The sequence below is a fragment of the Trachypithecus francoisi genome, unplaced genomic scaffold, assembly GCF_009764315.1.
Source record: "Trachypithecus francoisi isolate TF-2019V2 unplaced genomic scaffold, Tfra_2.0 Lachesis_group17, whole genome shotgun sequence".
Taxonomy (NCBI): Eukaryota; Metazoa; Chordata; class Mammalia; order Primates; family Cercopithecidae; genus Trachypithecus; species Trachypithecus francoisi.
This window is the reverse complement of record NW_022681462.1, coordinates 98,195,582-98,222,136: the sequence shown is the minus strand read 5'-3', so window position 1 is coordinate 98,222,136 and position 26,555 is coordinate 98,195,582. Positions and strand designations below refer to the sequence as shown.

At 52.9% G+C, this 26,555-nt stretch overlaps 1 protein-coding gene across 2 annotated transcripts in view; it reads left to right on the top strand.

Moving 5' to 3' along the window:
• HPCAL1 (hippocalcin like 1) overlaps positions 1 to 26,555 on the top strand; it is a 122,795-nt gene that overhangs the window by 69,851 nt on the left and 26,389 nt on the right. For both annotated transcript variants that reach the window (XM_033176565.1, XM_033176566.1), the window contains exon 2: positions 23,879 to 23,964. The gene's annotated coding sequence lies outside the window, so the exon portion shown is untranslated. The remainder of the gene's footprint in view (positions 1 to 23,878; positions 23,965 to 26,555) is intronic.

Here is a 26,555-nt window from a genome sequence, read left to right as displayed (position 1 = left end):
TGAGTTGGGTTTCTGTAACTACATGGGCCAAGAAGAGGGAGAGGATGCTCTGAGAAGGAGAGTGGCTTTGGGCGAGCATTTGGGCCAGTGGGACTCAGAGGCGAGGGAGGTGGTAAGATCCCTTGCTTGGGATGAGAGGCAGATGGGGAAACTGAGGCTTGGAACAGAGGGAGGGGCAGGGCCTGGACCCCCAGCAAGTCCCAGTTCATGATGGCGTGCTGCTTCTCAATGAGTGAGACATGAGGGGGTCACAGAGGCCCGGAAGCGTCGGCATCATCAGATCATCTGACTCGATAATAGAAAAATTAAAATTTAAAGTCATTGAAAGTGACGACTGACAGAAATGTTCCTAGAAACTGGAGATTGGGTGCTGAGCAGATCTCAGGATAGATGATATCAGACACATTGTCCCCTGGGCTGAGGTTTTGTTTTGTTTTGTTTTGTTTTGTTTTTTAAAGTTTCAGAATTCTAAGGAAAGAATGAAAGGCTTCTCTATTCTTGAGGTGCTGGGGTCCCTCAGCCTCCACCATCCAGCCTCGAGCAGCTGCCCCCTCTCACCTGGTCCTCAGCCTTCTGGAACCAGACAGGTCCCCCACAGCAGCCCAGCCCACGCTACCAGCACCACCCCCAGAGGTTTATGCCGTCTTCATGCAGTGGGAGACTCAGCCCCCACACTGGAACCTGTCCCCTTTAGCCCCAAGGATCTTATCGAGGTCAAATCTTTGGAACTCTGGGCCCTTGGGAACTTCTGGGCAAGAACCCGGCCATCGCAGGGGCTCCTGCGGGGTTGACTTTATGATGCATTTGGGTCATGAGGTCTGTTTTTTTTTTTTTTTTTTGAGACAGAGTCTCGCTCAGTCACCCAGGCTGGAGTGCAGTGGCGCGATCTCGGCTCACTGCAAGCTCCGCCTCCAGGGTTCACGCCATTCTCCTGCCTCAGCCTCCCAAGTAGCTAGGACTACAGGCGCCCACCACCACGCCTGGCTAATTTTTTGCATTTTTAGTAGAGACAGGGTTTCACCGTGTTAGCCACGATGGTCTCGATCTCCTGACCTCGTGATCCACCCACCTTGGCCTCCCAAAGTGCTGGGATTACAGGCATGAGCCACCACACCCGGCCATGAGGTCTGTTTTTATCCGTTGGGCCTCTAGGAAAGTCCGTCCTGGCCAAGTCCTCAGTCCCCTAGTCTCATGGCTGACTGGCCCTGGAGCTCGGGTGGCCTGGCCCGGCCCACCTGCTTCCCCACAGGCAGCGGCTGTGGCTTCTGCTGCCTGAAGTGCTCCAGGTGCTGCAGGCTCCTTCCTTCAGGGCGTTCTAAGTCCCCTGTCTTGAATCCCCAGTCTCAGCTGAGTCCTCCTCGAGGTCAGTGGGACAGAACGCCAGAGCCCTGGGGACAACGAATTGCATGAAACACTTATTTTAATTATAAGAGTTACGTAAGAACATATCAGAAAATTGTCAAAATACAGGACAAAAAAAAAAGTCACTGATGGTCGCCTTCTCACGCTGTCTAACAGTGGTGTGCAGCCTTCTGGTCTTTTGGTTGTTTTGCAGCAGTATTGGCACCTGTGTTACAAGATTTCATGTTGACCATTCTTGTTTTTGCTGTGGTCTTTAAGGATTACAGCGACAGCTGTTCCTCTTCAGGATGCAAGGAGACCGAGCCAGCCCTCAGGGAGCTGACGGTCCAGCAGGGGACAGGGCAAGAGGTGCGGTGGAGGGCAAGGGGACCCGTGTGGGGTACAGGGCAAGAAGTGCAGTGGAGCCAGACCTTGCCCTCCAGAAATACAGGGAGACAGACACAGGTGTGTTTAATTCAAATACAGCATGTGGTTCTGAGAAGGCTTCTTGGAAAGGGCCTGGGACTGAGTTAGGCACCAGCAGGGGGGACTCAGAGTGCAGGCGGCAGTTCCACCCCACGGCGTGGAGGAGGCACCCTAATCACTGCCTTTCAGCCGCAGCCCTGCCTGACATCATCTTTTTTGTTGATTGTTATTGGCTGATGTTGGCTGTGGACATGTCCTCCACCAGAGTGGAGGACTCCCTGGGACCAGACCACTTGTCCTTCACCCAGAGAATAGGTGCCTTAAAATACTGACTGGACAGAAGGAGGAAGAGACGGGCGGTGGGCCGTGTCATGGAAGAATTCCCTGGGCCAGCCGCAGAGGAGTAGGCCTTGGCAGGCAGCTGGGAGCCTGGAGGGGAGTTGAAGACCTCTCCCATAGTCAGCTGTCTTTAGGGAAGAAATAATAGAAAGTCACAGAAAAGAGGTGGGGAAGGGGAGGAAAGCATTTCTACTCACAGTCCCGTCGGGAGAGGTAACATTTTGGAGTATAGCGTGCCCTGCCCCAGCAGGCCCTGGCTGGATGCATATTCCTATAGATATAATTCTGTAAGTGAGATCATTCCTTATCTACTATTTTACAACCTGTTTTTGTTTTTTGTTTTTTTTCCATTTAGCAACACTTTGTTCTTCCCTAGAATTCACCAGGCAGGACAGGGCTGACGAAGGAGCCTCTCCCACCTGAACACTCAGTGGCCCCTCCCAGGCCTCGGGGCTTTCCTGGGGCCCTGAGCTGTGGAGCAACAGCTCCCTGTGCATCAGAGCCATGGGGGAGGGGGGCCAGGGGGCACAGGTATGACCACTACTCCCATTTCATGTCCTTTAGGAAGCTCGAAGAAAAGCGGTTAGCCAAGAACACAAATTATGGTGATGTTGTTTGCAGTGTGGTGTGTTGAGATAACATAAACTCTGAAGTCAGAATTGACATCGATTTGAGCCCCAGATCATCCTCTTAGCAGCTGTGTGACCTGGGACAGGGTGCTTAACTTCCAGACTTTAGTTTTCTCACTATGCAACGGGGACAGGGATCATACCTTTCTCTGAGAGTTGGAGGAAGAAGTGACGCAGCCTATGATAGCCCCTTACGCATGGAGGCACTCAGCAGGTGCTGGCTCCCATACTGCCCGAAGGAATCGACTGACAAACTCTCAAATTAATGAAATAATTCAAGAGAGTAGCTGCAGAGACAGTAAATAATTATATTAGCTGGTGTGGTTTGGATGCATGTCCCCTCCAAGTCCATGTTGAAATGTGGTCCCCAGCATTGCAGGAGGGGCCTGGTGGGAGGTGATTGGATTGGCGGGGGGCCAGATTCCTTATGAATGGCTTGGGCCATCCCCTTGGTGATGAGTGAGCAATGTGGTCTTGGTGATGAGTGAGCAATGTGGTCGATTAAAAGAGTATGTCACCTCCCTATTCTTTTGTTCCCGCTCTTGCCATGTGACATGTTGGCGCCCCATCGCCTCCCACCATGATTGTAAGCTCCACCAGAAGCAGATGCTGGCACCGCGCTTCCTGTACAGGCTGCAGAACTGTGAGCCAATTAAGACGCTTTTCTTTATAAATTCCCCAGTCTCAGGTATTCCTTTGTAGTAATGCAAACAGACTAACATGTTAGCCATAGCCATTTATTAACATAATTTTAAAAGATTTCAGTCTTGTGCTGAAATTGTTATGTTGGTGGTTACACATTTATCAAAACTTAGTGACCTGTACACTTACAAAGGATGAATTTTATTGTGTGTAAAGTACACCTTAATAAACTTGACTTTACAAAAAAAAAATCCTTTTTTTTTTTTTTTGAGACTGGGTCTCACTCACCCAAGCTGCAGTGCAGTGGCACGATCTCAGCTCACTGCAACTTCCACCTCCTGGGTTCAAGAAATCCTCCCGCCTCAGCCTCCCAGGTAGCTGGAATTACAAGCGTGCATCACCATACCTGGTTAATGTTTATATTTTTAGTAGAGACGGGGTTTTACCATGTTAGCCAGGCTGGTCTTGAACTCCTGACCTCAAGTGATCTGCCTATCTCGGCCTCCCAAAGTGTTGGGATAACAGGTGTGAGCCACGGTGCCCAGCCTTTATATCTCTTGACTATCACAAAATGCATATTTTATTTAAGTTTGCCATAAACGGAATATTTTTACATACTGTATTGTAACCTGTTTAACATAATAATTAATCAGATATGTTGTCCCGTGTTATTAAAATCATCCCTTGTGGCCCAAACTTGAAGGCAGCACTCTGTCCCTGGGTGTGCACCATAACTTCTTTAATGAGCACCCTGCTGTTCAGTGCTGAGGCTGCATCCCTCTAGAAAGCGCTGTTGAAAGGTGTGAGGAGGCTGCCACGCAGGTAGTACCGCCCCGAATGGCAAGTAGAAGGCAGCTGAGCGGAGCCCCAGCAAACACACCCTTGCCCCCGAGCCAGGCCCCCGACTGTACTTTTCCATTGCTTTACACCAGCAGCGCTTTACCTGGACAGGTGTCTGGACAGTACTTGAGAATTTAACTGGCATTCTGCCAGCTTCTCAGCTCTGTGGACACCGGTGGACACTGGTGCAGTCATCAACTCTCACCGTGGGCATCTGCTGTGCCCACCTGCTGCCATCTGAGTGTCACGACCACACCCCCATCCCCATCCTTTCAGGCACTGTCTGCCCGCACACATTCTTCCACCCTCTGTGGACAGGGCCCCTGCCACCTCTGAAGCCCCCTGCTGTCTCTTGGTAGCCCCCTCCTCCCCCTGGCTCCTGTGTCCTGCCCACCTCCACACACTGGCACCTCCTGAGCAGCCCTGGCTGAGCATCCACTCTGAGGGCAGCCCCTGGCCAGGCACCGAGATACAAAGCGTTATGAGGGTGTTCTGTTGAGGAACTGAGTCCAGTGTGAACAGTGAACACAGAAACATAAAGGGACATCCAGAATCACTGCAGGGTGGTAAGCCACCGAGGGGGGCCAAGCACAGGAGAGGGCATTCAAGGGTGGCAGGCCACCGAGGGCATGGTGCAGGCACAGGGAGGGCATTTCAGGGAGTGCAAGGAAGGAGGGTTGGAGGCGGCAAAGATGCTGGTTGAGGGCACGGTTGAGGCCGGGAGGCGTTTTGACTTTGGACTGAAGGTCTTAATGGACCAAGGTGGTAATTTCTAGTCCTGTGACCTCAAGACAGGCTGGACATTGGAGGACGGGATGACACTGGCTCTTCTAGGGTAACTTGTCTGGGTTTAAGGTTCTTGATGGGGTTTAGAACATGGTGGGAACCTAAGGATGGTGCCAGCATCTGAATTCTCTGCCATCTTCCAGAGTCAGGACTCTGCAGCTACCTTGCCCAAGAAAAAGTAGAGAAAGGTGGTTTCAAGTTTTTTGTTTTTGACTGCTTTGAAGGGAAGTGTGACACTCATTTGCACATGCAGTTAACATTTTCAAGGCTTGTGCAGGGCCAGAGAGATTTGGTTGCAGCTGTTAGTTTTACTTCCTGTCCCGATAAAGGAGGGTACTTGCCTCAGCCCTCGCCTGCTGCCATAACAAAGCTCCATGGACTGGGCCGCCTAAACACAGACGCCTACTCAGCTCTGGAGGCGGGAGGCCTAGATCAGGGCATCCACATGGTCAGGTTCTGAGGAGAGCTCTTCCTACTTTGCAGGTGGCTTTTTTCTCTGTGTCCTCCTGTGGAATGAGAGCAAGCTCTAGTCTCTAACTCCTCTTACAAGGACACTAATACCATCATGGGACCTCGCTCTCCTGACCTCACTGCAACCTAATTACTTTCCAAAGGCCCCACCTCCTACCACCATCACCTTCGGGGTTAGGGCGTCTGTGTACACATTTGAGGAGTGAGCACAGCCATTCAGTCCATGGCCACACTGCATGTTTTGGGGAGAGACTGGAGAGAGGCTGCCGTTTGCTGGGCACCTGAGCGGGTTATAGATGTTAAATCCTCATGGTAGAAAATGTGGAAAATACAGAAACAATTCAGAGATCATCACAGCAGACATATGGGTCCATTTCTTCTCGTCAGTATTCATTTACAGCGAGGCGGACAGACCCATGCTGTAATTCAGTCATGCTATGTATTTGTTTCAGGTCCCGCTTTTTCTTTCTTTCCACATATCATTCATTTCCTGTGTCATTAGAAATATTTGTGATTGGCTGTACCCGATCTTGTGAGGCCAAGATGGGCAGATCACCTGAGGTCAGGAGTTCGGGACCAGTCTGGCCAACATGGGGAAACCCCATCTTTACTGAAAATATAAAAATTTGTCCACCTGGGCCAGTGCGTGATTCCGAAGATTACATTTGAAGTCCAGCCTTGCAGCTTTCCAAAAACCTGTGCCTCCCTCTTTCTGTTTGTAAATATCCCTCACGACTGGTTTCCCAGAAAAATTGTGAGGATGAGCGAGGTGTTGCTTGTGGAAGTTACTTTGGAGGGAATGTGTTTGTGACACCCCATGGGTTTTGCCTCCTGGCACCACCCATGCCTTCTGGGAGTGGCCCATGGGGCTCCTGAGGGTGGACGGACGTGGAAGGGCACAGGCCTGGCTCCTTTTCTTGGTTGGCTGGGCTGGGCTATGGGCAGGAGCTATGGCCGCGGCTGACCCTTCTGCAATGGGAGCTGAGCAGTGGTACAGTTAGATGGCTCTGCAGATGGTCCGATGGCCCAGCCTCCAAGGCCTTGAGTGATGGGATGACCATGACCACTGGATGTCTCTCAATAGGCTTTGCCTTAACCATGCCAGCAATTCCACCATCTGCTTTATAAGCCCTGGTATGTACATCAGATTGGCTAAGGACGCAAAACTGGAATGCTATTAAATTCCAGAGGCTCTGGTCACTTGAAAAGATGAGCTGAAAATAAGATAAAATTTCACAGGGTTAAAGGCAAGCTTTGCACTGTGATTTAAGTTTAGAGTCGTCCATTCATGAGAGTGCAGATGTGGGAGAAAATAAGATTGGAGAGGCTTGAGTGCACACTCGGAACTTGTGGCTGTTTCTTAGTCTGTCCACGCTGGCTGTACTGCAGCCCCCCTCAGCTGGAATCAGGAGTGGCCCAACCATGGGTACTTTGGACAAAGCTCTCCCAAGTCAGGCATGCCCTCTTGTTAGGGAAGGTGAACTCCCTGACCCGAGTCCACCTGGAGGTCCAGGCAGGAATTACAACCACTTCAGAAAAGCTCTGTACAGATTTAATGGCACGAGTACCTGCGGCTCAGAGTTGCAGACTGAGCATGTTGTGCAATTGTCGGGCAGCTTTTCCCTTGGCCACAGTAGATTTACAATGAAGAAAAACAAATGCAGCTCTCAGTCAGAAGTGTGCAAGGTTCGCTTGGTCTGGAGACAGCAGCTTCTGTGCTCTGGGTAGTGAGGAAGTGGATGGGCAGGTTGGCAATAAGCCACATGTATGTCCTGTGGGCTCAGCCCCCACCTTAGTGGGCACACCGGGGCCCATGAGATCCGGGGACTATTTATGGAGGGTGTGCTGGGGCAGGGGTGTGGGTGGGTGTGTGCTGCTTGTGTTGTTGAATTGGGATGTTTCCAGCCAGACCAGTCTGCTGGGACAAGCCTTCTGGCTCTGGGCCGAAGGCCTCCGCAGCTGTGACCCATTCAGGCCTAGAAAGCTGGGGGTGCTGACTGTCACCACCCAATGGCCTCCATGGTGTGTCCACAGAGGGCCACCTTTCTGCAGGGCTGGGTGGCTACTGACTGGGTGTAGGAGCTTCTTGTAAAGTCCATAGCAGGGTTGCTCCCTACAACCCACCCCTCCCCATTTTCTCTCTCTCTGCGTGACTATTATTCACTCTTCAATTCTCTGTTTAGATGTCACTTCCTCTGGGAAGCCTTCCCAGATTCCAGATGGGGCTGGAGGCCCTTCTTCAGACTCCTCTGGCATCCTGCACTCACTCACCTATGGCACATGTCATTGGCCACGAAGTCTCCTGGACACTTACAACACTGCAGGTTCCTTGAAAACAGGAATCACTCTTGTTCTCTGTTGCATCTGTAACACTTAGGACGGTGCCTGGCACATAGAAGGAGTCCAATTAAGAATGTTTTGAATGAGTGAAAGAGTGCCTAAATGAGACTTCTGTTCCAGCGTGAAGACCAGCCCACTATCCTGATGAGAAAGTTCGAGTGTGGGAACCGCTGGGGATCTTGATGGCCTGGGTCCTCTGGATGTGCAGGGTGGAGGCAGCCCCTAAGTTCTCATGGGGGCTGGTGGGCAGAATGGGGCCCCAGGATGCCTGATGGCCCGGTCTGAGGTGTCCAGGTGCCCCTGAGGTGCTCACTACCCGGCAGATGCATGTATCTGTGAAATACTGGATAGGCCCGTAGTCTAACCGAGGAGGCATCTGAGCTCCTTAAAGGATTCCACAAGGATGTCATGTTTTGCTTTGAACAATAGAGACGTGGGTCTGCTGAGCCCCAGCCGACGTTCTGCGCAAGGACCTTGAGGCTCCCTTCCCGCTGTGTGGCTCCAGCAAGTCTCCTCCCGCCTCAGGTCTGGGTTTCCAGGCATTAAGTGACAAAGTGGATGTGATGCTCCTTCTGGACTGGAATGTGCACTGCGTGGAGATGTTCGTGTCCTGTGTAGACTGGGCGCTGTCACATCAGTCAGGACTACAGGGACAGTGTTTGTCAGCCTGTCTTCTGGGCAACTTGGGGTATCCTCCCTTTATATCACCTCCTGCCCAGGTTCTCTGTGCCACCAGAACATAATGTCATTTGGGATCCCTGATGGGACATTTTGAACTTTGGTTCACAGTAAAGATCGGTCCTGTGTGATCTTAAAGTCAATATGGCTTACAAACAAATGGCTGTCAGGGTATTGTAAATGAAAGCAAACACCGATGAGAATGGCCCAAATCCAGGACACTCAGCACCAAACGTGAGGGAGGACGTGAAACCACAGGAACCCTCACTCACTGCTGGTGGGAACACAAAACAGTACAGCCACCTTGGAAGACAGTTTGACAGATTCTTAGAAAGCTAAACACACTTTTACCCTGTGATCTAACAATCGTGCTCCTTGATATTTGCCCAGAGGAGTTAAAAAAAACTTATGTCCACACAGAAACCTGCACATGGGTGTTTATAGCGGCTTTATTCATAATTATTCATAACAGCCGAAACTTGGAGGCAGCGAAGGTGTCCTTCAGTGGGTGAATGGATAAATTAGCTGTGGTGCATCCAGACAATGGAATATTAGAAGCACTCAGAAGAAATGAGCTAGCAAGCCGTGAAAAGATAGGGGGGAACTCATCTGCATATGAGTAGGTGAGAGAAGCCAATCTGAAAAGGCTATGCCTATGGAGGATGGCAACTCTGTGATATCCTGGGAAAGGCAAAGCTATGGAGATAATAAAAAGATCAGTGGTTCCTAGGGGTTAGGAGGGAGGGAGGAACAGGCAGAACACAGAACGTTTTTAAGGCAGTGAAACTGCTCTGTAGGATCCTGTAGTGATGGAGCCATGTCATTGCACAGTTGTCAAACCCGTAGAATATACAGCACCAGCAGTGAGTCCTACTGTCACCTGCGAACTTAGGTGATAATGACGTGTGAAGAGGCAAGGCGGGTTCATCAGTTGTAACAAACAGCCATCCTGGTAGTAGGGAAGGCAGGAGGTATGTAGAGAACTCTGTGCTTTTCACGCAATTTTGCTGTGAACCAAACGGTTCTAAAAAATAAAGTTCATTAATTTAAAAAAAAAAAAAAAAAGAAAGAAAAGAAAAGACATGGCCACATGCAAAGCGCTGCGTGGAGGGCCCCGCATCCCAAACAAGTCAGCTACAGTAGAGGCAGGAACAAAACAGCTCTGTCGGGTTCTGGACGAGAAGCCGCATGCACCACCCGCTCCCTGCTCCCGTGCGGGACCGGTGGAGACCTCCCGGGCCCGGCTGCAGCTGCTGAGTGTGGGAGTGTGCTCTCCACAGCAAACCAGCCATAAAGGCTGCACACCTTCCTGTTTCTGCCCAGCCACACCACAGGGCACTCAGCCCTTTTCCTGAGCACTCGAAGCTGCGTTTCCTCGAGCTCCTTCCTGTTGAAGAACAGGAGAGGAGTGGTGGCTCACTTGTGCACTGCTTTCCAGGGCAGGGGTGTACCGGACACCCTGCAGCACCTTTGACTCCTCTGGGAATGAGGCGTGGTTTAATCCGCACACCCCTTACCACTAGAGCCTGCAACTAGTCAAAAGGTGAATCTGGCCGGGCCGCAGTGGCTCATGTCTGTCATCCCAGCACTTTGGGAGGCTGAGGCAGGGGATCACTTGAGCACAGGAGTTCCTGACCAGCCTGGGCAATGCAGTAAGACCTTGTCTCTACAAAAAGTAAACAAAATTAGCCTGGCATGGTGTCGTGTGCCTGTGGTCCCAGCTACTCAGGAGGCTGAGGTAGGAGGATCACTTGAGCCCAAGAGGTCGAGGCTGCAGTGAGCCAAGATCGTGCCACTATGCTCCAGCCTGGGTGACAGACTGAGACCCATCCCCCCTTTTTTTTGAGGCCACATCTTGCTCTGTCGCCCAGGCTGGAGTGCAGTGGCGCTATCTCGGCTCACTGCAACCTCCACCTCCCAAGTTCAAGCAACTCTCATGCCTCAGCCTGCGAAGTAGCTGGGATTATAGGCACCCGCCACCACACCCAGCTAATTTTTGTATTTTTAGTAGAGACTGGGTTTCACTATGTTGGCCAGGCTGGTCTCAAACTCCTGGCCTCAAGTGATCTGCCCACTTCGGCCTGCCAAAGTGCTGGGATTACAAGTGTGAGCCACCACGCCCAGACCTGAGTGAGACCCTTTCTGGAAAAAAAAAAAAAGGTAAATCTAAGGGGTGACCAAGAGGGGAATATATTTGTCGAGTCTCCTCACCTCGGCACTGTTGACATTTGGAGCAGCATAATTCTTTGGTGTGTGCGGGGAAGAGGGGGCTGTCCTGTGTATTGTGGGGTGTTTAGCAGTATCCTTGGCCCTACGCGTAAGATGCTAGTAGGCGAGTCCCCTCGACTCCTCAGTTGTAATAACCAAAAATGTCTCCAGACATTGCCAAATGTCCCCGGGAAAATTGCTCAGGTTGAAGTCACTAAATTATATGCGTATACATATAGTTACACATGCATACACACATGTACACACACACACACACACACATACACATACCTTTTGCTGGTGGCTCTGGATTGGCAAGCTTGCTCCATGCCAAGAATCAGCATCCTAATACTTGCCCCACCCTTTAAAATAAACTTCCCAATCCTAGGCAGACAACAGAACCCCAGACCTCTGCCCTCAGGGTGGGGACAGGGTTGGGGAGGTGACAGCCTGGCCGGAAAGTCATTTCTTTCTTCAGTCATATCAGATAAGCCGCCTCCCTCTCTAGGAGTGGGATGGGGGCTGCCAGGGGTGTTCTTGCAAAATTCCCCTTGTGGGGGCAGAGGGGTGGAGGGAGAGAACCACCTCCACACAGCCCCGTGGGATGAGTGTCCGGAGGGAAGGGTTTTGGGCACCTACCCAGGGGAGAGAGGGGAGCCCAGGCTACCATCTCTGGTGTCCCCTTGCTCACACTCACTACTGTCCTCCACAAACTGCCATGCTTGCTTGGTGCCAGGTGCTGTGCTGGGCACTGGGGCAAGGCCCCCTCCCCCGTGGGGCTACAGATGCTAATCTGTAAATCCCAGAAAAGTGGAATCTCAGTGGCAGGGTGGGATGAAGGGGGGGTGCTCCGTGCTATAAAAGCCAGCGGCCGGGAGTTTCAGGGGCTTCCCTAGGGAGGGACCCTGAGCTGGGGTCTGAAGGAAGAGCAGTTCACTGGGGAGTTAGGGAGTGTTCTAGGCAGAGCAAACAGCACAGTGGCAGCCGGGGCTGGTACTTTTAAAGAAAAGCCTCAAGACTTCTCTTTCTGATTGTAAAGTGAGCTGAGCAGACTGAAACCAAAGATGGGAAAATAAAGATAGAGGCAACAGGTCGGGCACGGTGGCTCATGCCTGTAATCCTAACACTGGGAGGCCGAGGCGGGGGGATCACGAGGTCGAGATCAAGACCACCGTGGCCAACATGGTGAAACCCTGTCTCTATTAAAAATACAAAAATTAACTGGGCATGGTGGCGCGCACCTGTAATCCCAGCTACTCGTGAGGTTGAGGCAGAAGAATCGATTGAACCTGGCAGGCGAAGGTTGCAGTGAGCCGAGATCGCGCCACTGCACTCCAGCCTAGCGATAGAGCAAGACTCCATCTCAAAAAAAGAAAAAAAAGATAGAGGTGACAGGAAGACCCCACTGTGAGTGGCCTCCGCTGAGTGCACATGTGCGTGAGCAGCTCACATGTGTGGTGGTCCTTGCTGTCTTCCCATCAGCCCCTCCCAGACTCTGGGCCTGGAGAGACTGAGAATCTGACCTAAGGCCACCCAGTGGTGTGAGGCTGGCCTGCTGTGCTTACATCCCTGGGTGACTCTAGGACCCCAGTTCTTCCTACTGGTGACTTCAGCTCCCGGTCACTTGTCAGGAATGCAGTGTCCAGGGCTGAACCCCCAGAGGCTGTGTGGGACAGGGTCCAGGAACCTGCATTCTAGCAAGCACCTGCTCCAAGCTTGCTGCCCTGGCAGGGAGGCTTAGTGATCCAAGTTCCTTGGGTATGGACACTTGCTGCTTCTCTCTGAGGCTGGGCTGGGCTGTGATTTTTTCATCCAATGTGCTGGGCTGATTTCATTTGCAGTTGCAGAATGAGAAGCTGTAGAGATCATCAAGGCGAGCTGTCTACATGGGTGATGGCAGAATCTGGTGTTTGCTTGGCTGAGTGGTGTCACTAATAGGATTTGCCGAACCTTTTTAATGTTTGTGGCGCAATGGCTGCTGTGGGAACCCAGAGGCTGCTCATTTGTGGGGAATGAATAATTTATTTCTGTTTTCAGACAACTTATTCCTTCACCATAGACACTGCAGCCGAGCTCCCGCATGTTCTGTAGGCTCCTGATTAAGTGGTTCCAGCAGGAGAATTTGGCTTAATCCCCCACTGCCCTGGATGCCTGGTTCCAGGCTGCTGATTTGTTGGCCTCGTGTCAGGGGTGTCCAGAGCCTCTCCACACTGGGGGCTTTTCTTCCTGCTCTGCCTGTTTGGGAAGCCTGGCCACTGAGCACGTGCTGGCCGTGGGTTTTAGAGTGGTCTGGCAATTAGGATATTAATGTCGATAACACAGCAGGACTTGCATGCAACAAGCTGAGCCACATAACGTCACAGTCGCTCTTGAACGTCTCAGACTTTCACATGGGCCAGCCGCTGCCCAACCTAGGTTGCTCCCTCACCTCCTCAGGGCCTCCCTGATGTCAGTTTCGACACATGCCTTCCATCCTGCGCGGGCCACCGTGTTGATCCTCTGGGTCCATTGCTCAAGAGCCCACCATGGCTCCCTGTTGCCAAATGCAGCCTGAATTCAGTATCCAAAGCCCTCCGTGAATGGGCTTGGTCCTTCCTCCCCGGCCTCTCTTGCATGGCTCCGTGCTCTGAGCTGCCTACTCACTGACTCATTCATTTACTGTTTATTCTTTTGTTGTTTCAGCACTGAGTGGGTCTGTGAAATCATTTACGTGTTTATTGAGAGTCTGCCCGGGCAGGGCAGGGGCTTTTTATGGAGAGTCTGCCAGGGCAGGGCAGGGGCTTTTTATGGAGAGTCTGCCAGGGCAGGGCAGGGGCTTTGATGTGGAGAGCAAGACCCTGCCCCAGGTTGCAGGTAGGCCCTCCCAGGTGGCCCAGGGCTCTGGGAGTGAGGGGGCGGGGGAGGGCTGTGAGATGGCAGCGTGGGAGAGTCTCAGGATTTTTGGCATCTTTAATCTGCCCACTGGGTGAGATTGAGGCCTCAGGTGGGTGTCAGGGGCTTTGAATGCCAAACCACAAAGGTCTGCAGGCTGGGGGAGCTGCAAGAGGTTGTTGTCAGTGACGAGGGCTCGGAGGAGACCACACTGCAGATGGCCAGCTGGAGCACCGCCCCCACCCCCCGGCCAGTGCCGCTGCCTGGACCCCTTCCACCTCTCCACGGACCCACCTCAGGCCCCACCCTCCCCCTGCACTGCCTTGCATGGCATTGCTTAATTTCACTGCAGTGACTCACTGGGGCTGCTTTCCTCACTCCCTTATTGCTCTTTGGGTGAGGTTTGGTCTCTGGCCTCGCTAGAAGGCAGAGCACAGTGCCCGGGGTGTGGCCAGTGGGAGAAGGGGGGCTTGCAGGCCAGGCGGGCCCGAGTGTGGTTCCTGGTGCAGTGCTGGTGGCTGTGTCGCCCGGGGCAAGTGGCTCGGAGCCCATTTCTCATCTGCAGATGGAGGGATGGTCTGTACCTGTCCAGCACCCATGAGGAGCAGGTGGGACACGGTGTGGCCATCAAGGGCTCCTGAGGGGGACCTGTAAATGCCACATTCAGCTTTCTGCGTTAAGGACCGTAAGTCCAAAGAGTGGCCCTGTGTGAATCCACCTCCTTGTGCCAGCCTCACGGCCTCCTCAGAGAGGGCATGGAGGAGTGGTGGGATGCCCATGGTACTGTGGAGGAGCAGTCTCGCAGAGGAAGCAGTCCTGGAGGAGGGGTGACTGGCCCAGGGCCACGCGGTGGCACATTGGAGTCTGGCTCCAGCCTGTTGTGGGGCACATCCACGTGGAGAGGCGCTCGGTGTATCCCCCACCCTGTCACCCCCACAGCATTCCTGGTGCTCTGGGTACCTGCTGTTTCTGAGCCATCCAGGTGGGCATAGGGACAGCCTCACCACAGACAGTGTGGCCCCATGCTGGTAAGCAAGCGATACTGACCCTGGTTCCAAACTGTGTTCCTGTCAGTCCTTCATCTTGCTCTTCTGGTATCATTATGAACACAACTTTAGAAAGTTTAACAGTGGTACTCAGAGAGGCTTGGGCCCCCACTCATGTGACACTGACCAACAGCTGAAAGGTGACTTGTGGTCTGAACACCTGCAAGGGACACTTCTTCCGATGCCTGAATCTTTGCATCTCTGCCCAGCAAATGACAGCACCTGGAGTGGTAGCTGGCCATACCTGGCCCTGGGCGCGTAAGTAAGACCATGCTTCTCAGGGCCTGTTTGCTCAACCGCACAATGGAAGGGTTGGGCAAGATGGATGGTTTTTTTTTTTCTTTCTTTCTTTTCTCCTTCTTTGCAGGTGACCATTTTTCTTGCCAGTGAAATCACAGGTGGAGGTGTATGTGTTTGGCAGGTGAATGGCCATGCTGGGGTGGAGGGAGGCCTGGATGCTTTTCTTCCCTGCACTCGCAGAACCCCCATGGGACCCTCGGCCCCCAGAGGACAATTGGAGGCTTCTGGCCTAGGGTTCTAAGGTCTCCTGAGTAGGTCAGAGGCTCGTTGTCTGGCTGAGAGAGAGCAGACAGTTGGCGTGTCTGAGGGCAGGAGGCTCCCCAAATAGAAAGGGCTGGATTGGGAGCAGATTTATTCTTCCCGCCTCCCTGGGGCCATCGGCATTTCCCCTATGACTGCCTCACTGTTCCTGATGTTGGCAAAGGTTTGTTTTATCTTCCTCCTTCCAGAACAGGAGGTGCCTCACCAGCTCTGACGCTGCCTGAGAAGAAGGTCAGTGGCGTCTGGGAGCCATGGTGAGGGTGGCAGTGACTGGGCTCGGGAGGTTCCAGAATTCTGTTAGTGAGCATCGAGCTGTTTTATTTTCCTTCCTGCTTATGGAAGGTCATGAGTGAACAAACAAGTTTCAGTCTCAAGACAACACAGCATGTTTAGAGGCGACCTGTCCCCACCCCACTCCCATCACTGGGAGAGGACTGCAGGTCTCACGGTCTCCCTTCTGCCTCTACCGCCCCCAGGTCCAGGGACTCCTACGATTTCTGTCCCTGCTGCCTGGTATTTTTGTAGCACTGTCTGGTTTTCAAAGTTCTCCTACAACAATTGTGCTTAAAATAAAATATAAACTCCATCCCCAGTTCCCAAGCCCCACTCCCCGCTGACCTCGTCTGTTACTGGGAAGCTCTGTCTTTGTCACCAGCAGCGGCTGTGAGTACCTCGTCGGTGTTTAGGAGTCCAGGTTGCTGCAGCATCTTGGTGTGTACTGTGGACCCGTTGTGTGTGTGCCCCCAAATTACTGTGCTGAGACCCTCACTCCAAGTAGGATGTTCTCACCTCCCAAATTACCTTTGGGAGGTAATTCGGTCATTAGTGCCCTTATAGGAAGAGGACACGAGCCAGATCTGCCTCTGCTGTCTACTAGGCAAGTATGTAACGAGAAGGTGAGGTGGGAGGTGGGACTGGACTCCAGAGGGAGGACTCAGACACCGGACCAAATTGCAGACTAGCTAAAACAGGGCCAGGGTAGAAACAGCCTTCCCTAAGACGTGCCCACCAGTGTGCCATGTCAGTTTGCCACTGCCATGGCAATACCCGGAAGTTACTGCTCCTTTCCTTGGCAATCATCTGATGACCTGGAAATTACCACCCTTTTCCTAGAAATTTCTGCATAATCCATCCCCTAATTTGCATGTAATTAAAAGTGAAAATAAATCTGCAGTGCTGCCTCCAAGCTGCTGCTCTGGGCACACTGCCTGTGGGGTAGCCCTGCCCCGCAGGGAACAGTCCCTCTGCTGCTGCTGTCCACAGCTGCTTCAGTAAAAGTTGCTAACACCACCAGCTCACCCTTGAATTATTTCCTGGGTGAAGCCAAGAACCCTCCTGGGCTAAGTCCCATTTTGGGGCTCACCTGCCCTACGTGATCAGGAGCCATCTGTATACCAAGAAGAGAGCCCTCCCCAGAATCCGACTGTGCTGGCACCTTGATCCTGGACTTCCAGCCCCCAGAACTGTAAGAGGTAAATGTCTGTCATCGAAGCCACCCAGTCTATGGTAATTTGTTAGAACGGCCTGGACAAAGACACATTATGTAAGTAAGCATTTGTATCTGGCTTCTTCACTCATCCCTGCGGTTGTGAGATGCATCTGTTGTGTGGGGCATGAGGTTCATTCTCATTGCTTTATGGGGCTCTGTGTGACTACACTCCAGTTTCTTTGCCCATGGAAGGCACATGGATGCTTGGATCGTTTCCAGGATGGGGCGGGGCAAGTTATGCAACTCTGAGTGTTCCTGCACGTGCTTTTGGTGGACACGTGTCCCTCTTTCTGTTGGACAGACATGAAGGAGGTGAACTGCTGCTTCACGGGGCACATGTGTGGACACCTTTCGTAGATATGCCAGTGTTTCAAAGTGGTCATAGACAGTAGATTCCTTTTATTACATGACAAAAGCTCAAATGCCCTGGTGGTGGGAGTGGCAGCAGAAGCCTACAGTAAGACATTGCACATTCTCTGGAAGTCAGGGATCCCTGCCAGCCGGTGCCCGGTGTCCCAGGAACCAGGGGTTTGGTGCTGGGCACTAGTCACGACCACTCGTGGCTCAGGTGTTTGGTGCTCTCTCCAGACCTTCACCTGTGTGAAGCTTGCAACCTGGATGGTCTCATGTGGACGTCTTGGCTTCCACCCTGTGCTCTGGGTCTGGTCTCAGACCACAGCCCACCCTGGTGGTCTCTGCAGGACACGTAGGCTTCTCTGTAACTCAGTTTCTTGAATTGAACAATGGAAGAAAATGCCTCTATGAAGAGAAGTCACTGCAAAACGTCTGTTGACAGCATTCTTGGAGCAACTGTGCTTATCACCTGGGGGCCACAGTGGAATTAGTCATCTGAAAACCACAGTCACCTCTGAAATAGTCATAATCCAAAACCATCCATCTTTGACTTCAGACCCCATTATAATTTTTTCTCCCTAAGGGACTTTGCTTTGTAATTATGTTGGATTTCAGAATATATTAAAATAATTTGTCATCTCTTGAGCACACATTTGCCTGCTGTGAGCAAGCAGGAGAGGCCATTTCTGATTTTCTGCAGGTCCCAGTGAGCACGTGAAGCCTGCGCCTGGGCAAGAGGTTGGATACTGGGAGGAAGAAGCTTTTCCAGCACCCTTTCCCAAAGACCAGCCAGCGAGGGAAATGGGCACCGAACCTCCCCCCCACTCCGGGACTGGGCCAAGAGGGAGGGACTGACCCCAGAAACGGCCCCGGAACCATAACCTGCTTACACTGTGACCTGTAATGCCCAGGGTGGCAGCCTGGGCTGTTTCTGGAGTTGAGCTGAGAGTTCCTCCAGTGGAAACTCCTTACAGAACATGAATATTCCTGAGGGCCTGGGGTCCGGCACCACCTTCAGTGGACTGGATCACCTTCTTGAAGGCAGAGAGATCTTAAGAGCTTATGTGTGACTGCCCACCCGATGCCCAGCACTCATGTGCTTGAACCCCAGTGGGCCATGGCCTTCTCCAAGGTGGGGACCCTGTCCCTGTACCTATAGCACACATGGTGGGCACTCGGCCTGGGTTTGCAGTGCCTGCTGGGGAGTTCTCCAAGGCAGTTTTATAGCTCAGCTTCAGCACCTTCCTCGGGGCCCAGTCCTGGATTTGAGGCTGCCAGGGGGGTTTGTGGTCAGCTGAGTTGGTACCTGTCCATCCCTTCGTCTCTGTAAGGGGTGACAAGCACTAAGACCTGTTATGTCCCCTGGCTTGCAAGGCCTGAAAGCTGTGCACTCTGTCCCCTCGCTCTTGTGACTGCTCTTTGCTCTCCTGTCTGCTGGCATAGAGGAATAGGAGGATATTGACTTAGATTCCTTTTTATTTATTTATTTATTTAAAAAATCAGCTTTGTGGAAATGTAATTCACATACCCTACCATTTACCCATTTAAAGTATACAATGTAAAGTATACAATTTAGTGATTTTTAGTATATTCTCATGTACGTGCAGCTGTCACCACAGTCAACTTCAGAGTGCTTTCATCACTCCAAAAGGAAATCTATGCCTTTTACCGGCTAACTCCTCTTTCCCCATCCCCTCTTCCGCCAGCCCCAAGAAACTACGCATCTACTTTCTGTCTCTGTCCTGGACATTGTATATAGATGGAATCATACCACATTTGTCCTTTTGTGTCTGGCGGCTTTCATTGTATTTTTCAGGTTTTGTTGTTGTTTCTTTTTTTTTTTTTTCCCCGAGACGGAATCTCGCTCTGCCGCCCGGGCTGGAGTGCAGTGGCCAGATCTCAGCTCACTTCAGCTCACTGCAAGCTCCGCCTCCCGGGTTCACGCCATTCTCCTGCCTCAGCCTCCCGAGTAGCTGGGACTACAGGCGCCCGCCACCATGCCCGGCTAGTTTTTTGTATTTTTTAGTAGAGACGGGGTTTCACCGTGTTAGCCAGGATGGTCTCGATCTCCTGACCTCGTGATCCGCCCGTCTCGGCCTCCCAAAGTGCTGGGATTACAGGCTTGAGCCACCGCGCCTGGCCTGTTGTTGTTTCTTAAGACATGGTCTCGATCTCTCCCTCGGGCGGGAATGCAGTGGCATGACCATAGCTCACTGTAGCCTTGAACTCTTGGGCTCAAGTGATCCTTCTCCCTCAGCCTCCTGAGTAGCTGGGACTACACGCATGCACCACCATGCCTAGTTAATATATTTAGTTAGTAGCAATGAGGTCTCACTATGTTGCCCAAGCTGGTCTCGCAGTGCTGGGCTCAAGCGATCCTCCCACCTTGGCCTCCCTTAGGGCTGGGGTTGCAGGTGTGAGCCACCACACCTGGCCAAGAATTGGTGTTCCTTAACTGTTTGTAGAGGTCAGTAGTGAAGCTATTTGGCCAGGGCTTTTCTTTGTGGATAGTGTTTCGATTACTAATTCAATCTCTTCACTTGTTCTAAGTCTTTCAAATTGTCTCTTTCTTGAGACGGTTCTGGTAGTTCATGTCTTTCTACTTGGCTTAGATTTTGCAGGCCTCTCCCTGCTCTTTCAGTCACAGTTGACGTTCGTTGAGTTCTTTCTATGCAGCAGGCATTTATCGTGCATTAGCTCATTTAATCTTTACAAAACCTTGATGAGCTAGGTAGTACTGTCGTCATCTCCATTTTACAAATGGGGAAATGGATGCAGGGAGAGGTGAGATAACAGGTCAATATCACACTGCTAGGAAATAGGAAATAGTTCAGCCAGGTTTTGGTTCCAGACAGTCCAGCCATGCAGCCCTGACCTTGCCGCCTCCCGCAGCCTTTCTCCAGAGACTCAGAGAGGGGCCTAAGGCCTGACATGAACAAAGGGCTGGGGGAGGTAGGGTCGGAAGGACCCCAGGAAAAGTGTGTGCGTAAAGGGCTCTGACTCCCAGTTGGGGAGTTCGGATGTCCCCTCGGGGCTTTCGACTTCTAACCTCCTCTCTCCCAAGCGCTCAGCCAAAGGGCAGCACAGAGCACCCTACCCTAGGGTGCGGCACCCCAGCTGGCAGGAATTTGGAGCAGTAGATCTGTGCCCAGCAGGTCTGTATGAATTACCCAGGCCTGTGCATTTTGCTTTTCTAGAGGAAGAGGCATGGCCATTTGTAAGACAATCACTAGACGGAAATCAAGAGCAACCAGACATAACTCAACATAATTATTTCTGCGTAATGACTTCTGCTACTTGATTCTGTCTCGAGCAATGACTGTCATCTCTATCTGTCACTGGGAAGCTGGTGGCCAGGGAGGCCCTGTGGCTTAGAGATAGAGCCAGGAGGAAATTTGCAATTCGAGTTAATGGAGTGTTCCCAAGCAGCCTGGGAGCCAGTGCCTTCGAGGTCTCTGGAATAGCAGATCCCCCCTCCTGCTAGGAAGCCTGGTGTCAGAGCTGGCTGGGCCTACTCTGCGGAGTCCAACTCACCCACTTTGTTGCAGATGGGGAAATTGGAAATGGCAGAGGTCACAGGATGTGCCCAAGGCACAGGCCAACCTGGAACCACCACTTCCTCTCCATCCTCCCACCATCCAGCATTTCCCCGTCAGCTGGCCTGGCTGTCGGTGGGACAGAGGGAAGATGCCTCTGTGGAGCTGATCACTGAGAGTGCTGGCCAGGCAGGGCTGCCCCCAGGAGGCTGGAGACAGTGGGGACTTTGCAGCCAGATAGTGAGGGACCTCAGTGTGGTGACTGGGTGTGCTTGCTGAGCGTGCCGGGAGATTTGTGCTCACCTGCTCCAGCTGGGGGCATGCAGAGGCCCCTCCTACCCCAGGAGGGTGCTTACTCACTGCATTCCGTGGCCTCTTAAAAATCCCCGTTAGGCCGGGCATGGTGGCTCACGCCTGTAATCCCAGTACTTAGGGAGACCAAGGCAGGCAGATGACTTGAGCCCAGGAATTTGAGACCAGCCTGGAAAATGTAGTAAGATTTCATCTCTACTAAAAATGAAAAAAAAAAAAATAGATTGGGGTGCACCTGTAGTCCCAGTTACTTGGGAGGCTGAGGCTGGAGGATTGTTTGAGCCTGGGAGGTCGAGGCTGCAGTGAGCTTTGATTGTGCACTCCAGCCTGGGTGACAACCCTGTCTCCCGAAAAACAAACAAATGAAAAAAAAAAAAACCTTTTAATTAACCAGAGCAGCTGAAAAGAACAGAGCATGGGTTTGGGGATTTGTGTTTGGGGTACCCCACCCCCCACTTAGCCGAGTGTGACCTGGGCTGGTGTCCTGGAGTCTCTTTCCTTCTCCATAAACGGTTGAGAATGAGCTCTCTGCCGCGGCCGGTCGGAGGAGGGTGATGAAATGAGGAACTGGTACGTTCTGCTGCTGGCTCCATTACAGGGTTTCTCCTCATGGAGAGCTCTTGACCCTCTCCAGGTCTTGATTTCTCTGAGTGTCAGAGCAGAGCGCACGGAGCTGTTGGATAAATTGGCTGAGATCATCGATTTGAAAACGCCATGGGAAAATATGGAGCAAGGCGGAGAGCACAGAGGAGCTTTAGGGCAGTGAGCCCGCGCTATGTGATGCTGTAACGGTGGGTACGCATTGGTACACGTTTGTCAAAGCCCACGGAGTGGCCCACACCAAGAGTGAACCCTAACGTGAGCTGTGGACCTAGGAGGTGATGATGGTCAATGCAGGTCCCTCAGTTGTAACAAATGACCCACTCTGGCAGGGGATGTGGATCATGGAAAAGGCTGTGGCCAGGAGTGGTGCAAAGGGTATATGGGAACTTTCTGCTCAATTTTGTTGGGAAGACCTAAAAATTAAAATCTTTTATTTTATTTTATTTTTTTGAGACAACATTTCACTCTGTCACCCAAGCTGGAGTGCAGTGGTGCGATCTCGGCTCACTGCAACCTCTGCCTTCCAGGCCCAGGTGATCTTCCAACCTCAGCCTCCCGTGTAGCTGGGACTACAGGCATGCACCACCATACACGCTAATTTTTTGTATTTTTAGTAGAGATGGCATTTCGTGATGTTGCCCAGGGTGGTCTCGAACTCCTGGAGTCAAGCAATCCACCTGCCTCAGCTTCCCAGAGTGCTGGGATTACAGGCGTGAACCATGGGGTCCAACCTAAAATCTGTCTTTAAAACACACACACACACACACACACACACTATCTTAAAAGCATAGTGACCTTGCAGTGAGAATTTCTGGTGGGAAGATGCATGACTTTGTCAGGTCTTGAATTCTAGCAGTGAGTTTACATTCCATAATTAGCCTACAAAATTCTATATTTGGGAAATGGTAGAAATTTAACTCTGAGCAAGATACGCCCTATTTCCAATCACATGTGATGCATCTTGGGAGCATTCATTTGTCAACCATTATTTATTGAGCGCCTGCTGTGTCCAGGCTCTGCATGCACAGACATGAAACGGACGATTTCCTGACCTTGTGGAGCTCACAGTCAGTGGGGTGGGTTGGTGGGAGGTGGAAGGAGGGGAGAGGTGCAGCGGCCCCATTATGTAGGAGCGAGGGGAGCCCCGCTGGCACGCAGCACTGTGCTGAGGCTGGGTGTTCTAGGGTGAACAAGCCACTTGGTCTAGTGGGTGTTTGTAAAGCGGGATCATTGCTGTGAGGGAGAGAACCTTGTACTGGGAGAAAGTAATTAGGGAGTGTGCGGTAGATACGGAAGAGAAATGGGCTGTCAGGTGAAGCGACTGTCGGGATTCCATCCTGGCTCTGCCCCTTAGAAGACACATGATCTTGCAGGTAATTAGCTCCTATAAGCCTCCATTTTTCCCGGTCTCCCAGGGCTGCTGTGTGGATTACATTGGATAATGAGTACAAATGCATAGACAGCTTTTAGCAAGGAGCCTGGTTGTATGGAGCTGTCGGCCTCCACACTGGTAATACACATAGGTACCAGAGGCTGCAGGTTCACAGAGGAGGGGTCACCAATCCGTGCCTGGGGAGCAGGCAGAGAAGAGGGAGGTGGGCCCGTCCTGAGTTCACGCTACATGAAGGGTGCTTGGAACGCTTGTGCCAGAGCTGGCAGTGAGGGTTGAGGGTGGCAGTGGCTGGGCACCTGGACACTGGCAGTGCAAATTTTCCTTCTCAGTGTCTGGGTGGTTTTGTGAGCTTCTGGCTGAATGTCAGGTGACGCGTCCTGACCTTTTCCTGAGCATCTAGTGTGTGCCTTGCGCGGGGCCTAGGAGGCTTGCTGGGGGCAATATGGGCCTCAAGGAGGAGGTTGGGTGATGAGGCGCCAACCCAGGTATGCCAGGCAAGAAACCGTGGAGGCTGGAGGGATCCTGAAGAGGGCAGCAGTGGGTGCCGGGCCTGGGTGTGCATGATTCCACTGAACCCTTGTAACGGCCCTGGGTGCAGGGTACAGAGTGCTGGGTGAGGATGGAGGCTGTGCATCTGTGATGGCCCCAAGTGACAATGCTGTTGGGATTCGAATAAGTCTGTAGACCACAGAGGTCCCAGCCACGCTTAGTTTCCATGCCAGTTTTGTAGTAACTGGCGACCTCACTCGAAGGGTGGCCAGCATCTCACCTTGGGGCTTCTGTCAGTGTTGCCGTGGGCTTCCCTCCCGCTGGGGTACAGTGGCCCTGAGCATGTGCCCCTGCCCACGGCGGCTGGCTGGAGGCTGGGAGCCAGGGGTTTCTGTATTTAGCATGGCACTTGCAAAAGCTGTGATCCCCCAGCAGGCACCACAGAAGCAACCAGAGGGAGGGGCATGGGGTCCGGGCCAGGTCGTCACAGTCCGCGTGACCTGTCTGTCGCTCTTCTCTTCCAGGGGCATGGTCTAGTGGCCCGGTCAGGACGCGGAAACACTCCCCGGAGGTTCTGACCCACTCCCTCTCGGACTCCGCCTGGTCTCTGGTAAGTCGCTCCCAGAGGCCGACTGGTCCGGGGCGGGTGAGGACTGAGGATGGAAGTGGGTGACTCCTGCTGTGCCGTGGGGTCCTGCCCATGTGTGAGGACTGGACCCAGCTCAGCAGAAAGAGCAGGGAAGACTGGGCGTTGGGGGCAGCCCACCTAGCACCCCTAAGACAGGTCAGGAAACTGCGGCTCAGAGATGCGGAGAACCACCCCCACACCCCGAGGCCCCACAGCCATCTCGGCTCTCGCCCTAAACTGGCCAGGTCTTTCTGGGCAAATCGCATGACCTTCGGTGCTTCTGTTTGGGGATTTGTGGGGGGAATGAGGGGCCCAGAACTTTGAGAAGGACGTGTGGATGAGGGCAAGGCAGGGCATTGTCATAGTGTCTGGGTGTCATGACCCTGGTCGTCCTGCCAGCTCCCAAGACAGGAAGTCCCGACCGACCATGCCCCAGGGCTGCCCTCAGGTCTGGAGAACCCGCCAGCCGCGCTGTGGGGCTGCTCTGCCGGCGCTGAGGGTTTGGTTTTGTTTGCAAGCAACGAACCAGGTGTGCAATGCTGGAGAGTGTGTGGTTCTCGCTGTGCCTCTTCACAGCCCCTTCCAATCTTGTGCATATGAAGGTTGATAAAAATGCCCTCTCCAGGGTAAATGCAAGATCAGACCTGGAGTGAAGTGTCTCCGTGGTGTCTGGTCCGGCAGAACCTGGCTGCCCACAGCTCCTCCTCTCTCTCCCTCCTCCCTGTCATGGTCTCATGACTATTATGGTGACTCTTGTCACTCAACACCCTGCCCCACCTGCTCCTGCGTACTGCGAGCATCAGTTGGGGCCATGGATGTGGCAAGGGTCGGCTGTCATAGGCTCCCAGGGGGACACCTGGGGGAGGGACATTTGGGGACAGAGTCCCATCTGGCCATGCCCAGCCCATGAGAGCCCTCATCACCAACTTGCATCTGGTGAGTTTGGCAGGGTCCCGTATAAGGATTGAAGTCCTCCAAGTCCTCATACAAAGTCGCTTTCCAAAAGTCTGGAATTTTCTTGGCCCTAGATGCGGGAGATGCTCTTTATAATTTTCATCTTCCCACTCAGAAGGAACCACCTTTGAATGCTCAGCCAGGCTAAAATTTGGACCCGAAACCTGTTAAAGCGTCACTATCTTAATTTCAGTGGTCGTGAGGGGGTTCTGGGCTGTGTGAGGGGTGGAGGGCAGGTGCCAGTGGCGGGTTCCATCTGTGGCACTGGTAGATGTGAGTCCCTCAGTCGGTCAGGCCCAGGGCCCAGGGCAGAGCCCGGACATGGCTGCTTTCCCGCTGGGCACCAATGCACTCATGTGGTGTTTCCAGGGCAAAGTGAGCTCCCCACCCTCTGCCCATCCCCTGTCCCGCCCTCAGCTCTGCATCCCATGTGTGGGGTGGGTTTTCCTGCCTTCCTCTTCCTGAGGGAGGGAATTTCTCCTTCTGCCTTCTCCTTGCCAGAGTGGCTGCTGGGTTGGGAGGAGACTTCCAGGCTGGGCCTCAGCCTCAGGGTGCCGGTTAGCCAGTGGTTAGCTGAGAAAAAAGTATTTTTTTCAGAAGAAAATAGACACAACTGCATGCGAAGTGGCCACTTCCACCCATTCATTCTCCATCCACCAGCCTTACTGGAGCTGGAAAGTGGGGGAACATCTGGGTCCATGCTACCTGGATGTCACCTGCATACAAGTGTCCTGGCCCGAGGCCACTGTCAGCACAGGTGCACAGGGGAGGCGCCTGGCCCGGCAGGTCGTGTTGAGGCTGATACCTGTGTCAAGAAGCTGGAGCAGGCGAAGGGATCAGAAGGGGGTGGAGGAGGTGGCCCCAGGTGTCCCTTTCCATCCCCGGACCCCTGGGGCATTTCAGTGCACGCACAGCAAATAATATCTCTGCACCACCACCACCACGAGCTGAGGGACTCTGGGGTCAGAAGGCACTTTCCAGCACATTCACACCGTTGGCCGTGGATGTTGTGGGTCAGGTGATGGGCAGTGGAAGGGCCTTCCGCTTTTCTCCGCCCCTGGTCCTTGGTCGTGTACAGCAGACCGCTCCCTGGGCAGTGGAGAAGCAGCACCTGCACACTAAGGCTCGAGTCTCAGCCTCCCCTACCAGCCTCCCTCTCCACGTCCCCAGACACTCACGCGTTCCTTCCCTTGGGGTGGGTTCATGGAGCATGTACCCTGTGCCAGACAAGCTTCCAGGCTCTGGGCTTCTGATGGAGAATGGGCCAGAGTAAACCTGGCCCCAAGAACTTTGAGCTCCACTCAAAGGGAGACAGACAGTGAACTCAATAAAACAGAAATGAGAGAAAGGATCACGCTGGAAAGGGGATAAAGAACGAGTGTTGATTTTGGATAGAGTGCTTGGGGAAGGCCTTCCTTTGATGGGAACTAACTGAAGGCCTGCAGGAGGCCAGGGATGGGCATGCTTCTAGCTAAGGAGCAGCTGGTGCAAAGGGCCTGTGGCAGATGTACACCCGTGGCAAGGAGGGGGTGAGCAGGCGGCTCAGCCAGGTCGTGGTGGGTCACACCTGAGGGGCAGGACGCTGGCAACCCCGACCACTGAGGAAGACAGGTGTGAGC